The sequence below is a fragment of the Artemia franciscana genome, unplaced genomic scaffold, assembly GCF_032884065.1.
Source record: "Artemia franciscana unplaced genomic scaffold, ASM3288406v1 Scaffold_253, whole genome shotgun sequence".
Classification (NCBI taxonomy): domain Eukaryota; kingdom Metazoa; phylum Arthropoda; class Branchiopoda; order Anostraca; family Artemiidae; genus Artemia; species Artemia franciscana.
The window spans coordinates 1230167-1235528 of NW_027063379.1; positions in this window are offsets into that span (position 1 = coordinate 1230167).

Genomic DNA, 5362 nt, shown 5'->3' on the forward strand with positions numbered 1-5362 from the left:
TAAATAATTTGTCGTCATTTTTTTCTTTCTCGCCTCTAATGGATTTGTGTCTTTAGGCGAATTTAAAACAGGTAGATTTTAGAATTAAAATCAAGTTGGTGGCTTTAGAATAAAAGAGTTAAGAGCCATGGCTAATTGAAACAAGAGCCAAGAGCTCATATGGTATGAGCTCTAACAAAATTCTATGAATCAATAGATTGATTTAAAAAGGAAAATAAGAGGCTTAATACCGGTCAGGATTTAAAATAAGAGCTCTGAGTCACGATGTCCTTCTAAATATCAAAATTCATTAAGATCCGATCACCCAATCGTAAGTTATAAATACCTAATTTTTTCTAATTTTTCCTCTCCCTTTAGCCCCCCAGATGGTCCAATCTGGGAAAACGACTTTATCAAGTCAAATTGTGCAGCTCCCTAACACGCCTATCAATTTTCATCGTGCTAGCACGTCAAGAAGTACCAAACTCGCCAAATCACTGAACCCCTCCCCCCAACTCCCCCAAAGAGATCGAATCCAGTACGATTCTGTCAATCACGTATCAAGGACATTTGTTTATTCTATCCACCAATCTTCATCCCGATTCCTACACTCCAAGTGTTTTTCCAAGATTTCCCCCTCCAACTCCCCCAAATGTCAAACGATCTGGTCGGAATTTGAAATAAAAGCTCTGAGACATAAAGTCTTTCTAAAAATCATATTTCATTATGATCCGATTATCTATTCATAAGACAAAAATACCCCAATTTTCGCGTTTTCCAAGAATTCCAGTTTCCCCTCCGACTCCCCCCAACGTCAGAGGATCAGGTCGGAATTTAAAATAAGAACTTTAAAGCACCAGATCCTTCTAAATATCAAATTTCATTAAGATCTGATCACCCTTTTGTAAGTTACAAATACCTCAATTTTCAAAATTACCCCCCCCCCGCCAATTCCACCAAAGAGAGCAGATCTGGTCCGGTTATTTCAGTCACGTATATTAGACAGGTTTTTATTCTTCCCATCCAGTTTCAACCTGATCTCACCGCTTTAAGTATTTTCTAAGATTTCCGGTCCCCCCCCCCCCAATACGCTTGATCCGATTGAGATTTTAAATAAGAGATCTGAGTTACGAGGTCCTTCTAAATATGAAGTTTCATGAAGATCCGATCACTCCTTCGTAAGTTAAAAATACGTCATTTTTTCTTATTTTTCAGAATTAACCCCCCCCCCCCAATAGATCGGATCCGTTCCAATTATGTAAATCACGTATGTAAGACTTCTGCTTATTTTTCCCACCAAGTTTCATCCCGATCCCTCCAATCTAAGCGTTTTCTATGATTTTAGGTTCCCCCACCCCAAACTTCCCCCAACGTCACCAGATCCAGTCAGGATTTAAAATAAAAGCTTTGAGACACAATATCCTTCTAAATATCAAATTTCATTGAGATCCGATAACAAGTTCGTAAGTTAAAAATACCTCATTTTTTCTAATTTTTCAGAATTAACCCCTCCTCCAACTACCGCAAAGAGAGCATATCCGTTCCGGTTATGTCAATCATGTATCTAGGACTCGTGATTATTTTTTCCACCAAGTTTTATCCCGATCCCTCCACTCTAAGTGTTTTTCAAGTTTTAGGTTTCCCCCTCCCAACTCCCCCCTCCCAATGTCACCAGGTCTGGTCGAGTTTAAAATAAGAGCTCTGATCCACAATATACTTCTAAATATCAAATTTCATTGAGATCTCATTACCTGTTCGTAAGTTAAATATACCTTATTTTTTCTAATTTTTCGGAAATACCCCCCCCCCCAACTATCCCAAAGAGAGCGGATCCGTCCCGTTTATGTCAATCATGTATTTAGCACTTGTGTTTATTTTTACCACCAAGTTTCATCCCGATCCCTCCACTCTAAGTGTTTTCCAAGTTTTAGGTTTCCCCCTCCCAACTCCCCCCGCCCAATGTCACCAGATCCGGTCGGGATTTAAAATAAGAGCTCTAAGACACAATATCCTTCTAAACGTCAAATTTAATTGAGATCCGATCACCTGTTCGTAAGTTAAAAATACCTCATTTTTTCTAATATTTCAGAATTACCCCCCCCCCCCAAACTACCCCAAAGAGAGCAGATCCGTTCCGATTATGTCATTCATGTATCTGGGACTTATGCTTATTTTCCCCATCAAGTTTCATCCCGATCCCTCCACTCTAAGTGTTTTCCAAGATTTTAGGTTTCCCCCCTCTAACTCCCCCCAATGTCATCAGATCCGGTTGGGATTTAAAATAAGAGCTCTGAGACACAATATCATTCCAAACATCAAATTTCATTAAGATCCCATCACCCATTCATAAGCTAAAAATACTTCATTTTTATATTTTTTCCAAATTAACCGGCCCCCCACTTCCCCCCCCCCCAGATGGTCAAATTGGGAAAACAACTATTTCTAATTTAAGCTGGTCCCGTCGCTGATACGTCTGCCAAATTTCATCGTCCTAGCTTACCTGGAAGTGCCTAAAGTAGCAAAACCGGGACCGACAGACAGACAGACCGACAGACAGACCGACGGACCGACAGAATTGGCGATTGCTATATGTCACTTGGTTAATACTAAGTGCCATAAAAACCCAAGACCAATAGTCTGAGTAAGAGGCAAAGCTGGCAAAAGCCATTTAGTTTTGAAGCATCAGGGTAATAAAAAATTTTTAAGGATTTTCAAGAAAAAACTCGTACCTTACCCTGAACATAAGACGATACTCATCATCTACGGTTTCAACAAACTCAAACTCTTATTATCCATGGTCAACCCCCTCGAAGGAGAAATAGAAGCTACAATCCTTCACTTTTCTTACTGAAAAATGCCATGTTCTTAATTATATTTAAAGTTTACTTTTTACCTGGCTTTGAAATAACATTTTACAAGGTAATAACCATTAAAAAGTTTATAATATTTTTTTCTTGCTTATATAAAAGGAGTAATTCTCAAAACAAGCTATATCATTTTACTGCGACATTTTACGTGAAGTCTCTAGGAATAAGAAAGAAATTTTATAATTTATGAAAATATGTCAATTCTGTACATAGCTACAGGCACAAGGATATTTCTCATGAGTGGCTTACCGAAAGAATTGGGGGGTAGGGGGCTATTGAACAATTTAGGAACTGTTTGACTATAGCTTTTGCAGAAAGAAAACAGACCCTATATTGTGAAATATAATGTGAAAAAAGCAATAAAGAATCTACAGTAGACAGTTTTGAGAATTTAATGCGACCGTTCAAACTTGAAGTTTGCAAAATTCTTATTAAAAAAACAACAAAAAGTGAACATTAACAAAAAACTGTATGCATTTACTGCTTTAAGAAAATGGTAAAACTAACGCGGTGAGAAAAACAGTAGTATATGCAACAAACTTTAGAGATTATACATCGAATTTGGAAAGAATATAACACAATGATGAAGAGTGATCGAGGATTTAAAAAAAAAAATTATAGTACGTATGGAATTTTTACTTTCCTTTTAAGCGAATGACATCTATTTATTTGAAAAGATAAATAGGGGTAAATGCTGTTGAAATGTATATAATATAAATGAAACCAGAGAAAAGGAAGATGTTGATAGAATAGCATTGGGTCTAGCAAAACCTGATTTTAATTATTATGTTTTGAGTTGAAGAAACAAAATGATAGAATAATGGGCTCAGCCATCATATTCACTCGTTAGCTTTATCATTTAATTTATATCATTTTATTTATATTTACAAGCGTAGTTTGATTTTGAATATGATGTAAAGAAACACATATCAGCGATAGCTGTCAAGTTTTTGCTATTAAACCTGTCTACTACTACTACTACTACTTATCCAAACAATACTAACATAAAGTTGTGATGGCACGTTGGGATTGGAAATACAACAAATCTGTCATTTATAAGAATCTGATATTGCCATCTATATTCTTTATAAAAAACAAACGTATATCTGAAACATAGGTAGCGTTGACTATGAAATGCCAGTAAAATTATATTATCAATTGTCATATTTTATACTTATGAATTTAACACGAAATATTCATTTTTGCCTCAAAAATTTGGCATATCCGATTCATTGTATCCACAATATTTTATATAGACCTGACAAAAAAAAATTTGAAGTCTATTCTGGCAAAAAAAAAAAATTACGAAATCATCAGTAAATACTAGTTGGAAATTTTCAATTTCAATTAAACACGGAATATAACACACATATTCCAATATATTAAAACGAATGCATCAATTAAGGGTAAGAAAAAAAGATACAACGGTAAATTTTATAAAAAGAATTTTTGTAAAGTTTTCTTACATAATAAATGCCTCAATTACCCTTCTCCAATGATTTTGTCATATTTAACCCTAGAACTATCTCATTTAATCAATGCAATCACACCCCTATGTTTCTATATTTAACTGATTATATTCTTTTTGTATAATAAATAATACAGAAAATAATTTTAAAATGGAGATAAAAATACAAGTAAATGGGATTAGCTTATTAGCAATGAGGTTGAGATTAGCTGATTATGTGATTAGCAGAAACATCCTGAATATCATAAAAAAGACGAGGGAGGATTTGCACATTAATTGATTTGTATATTGGAAAAGACCATAAAAACAGATCGACAGGGATGTTCACCTTGTTCTATTCAGGTATCAAAATACTATATAATGAACTACCACAACCGGTTTCCCTTCCTTTAATGATGTACTGTTGGTTTGCAGACTATTATTTGTTATTCAGATGGCCAATAATTAAATTTTAATCTAGTTGGAGTTAATGTGCATTTTATATAAGGCTTAAATACCTTACTCACCCCCGATCTTCTGTCAACAAAAGTACTAAGAGCCTCGCAAAAGCATGCGCAGTCAAATGTAGAATTACTGCCAGCATGCAATCCTCTTTAAGGGGATTACAATAGAACTCGGCGACTCGATGACATTACGTCCCTGTAAAACAATAATAAATGTTTAGCACCTGTCCCTTACAAGAGGTAAAGTTTTAGATCAGTTCAGTTCACTCGGGTTTATAAAAAAAAAAATTATAGTAGTTATAACATACATAATCTCTCATCTCTATGCAACAAATGCATGCTGAGTCCCTTATTGCTTCAAAACTAAATACACAGTATGGCTCTGCCTCCACTTCTCGATACAACTATGGCCCCTACCAACTAAAACATCCTTACAAGTTCCCGCCTTTTCATCCAGGAGTAAACCACTCCAATCCTCACACAAAAAAACTCAATTATGGCTAAAATCACATAAATATTTAAATTCTTTATTCAATTAAAACTAGTTCAAAACAAGATAATTTTTTATTCTCTTTTTGAAAGAAGCAAGGCAGCTCCTACCTCTC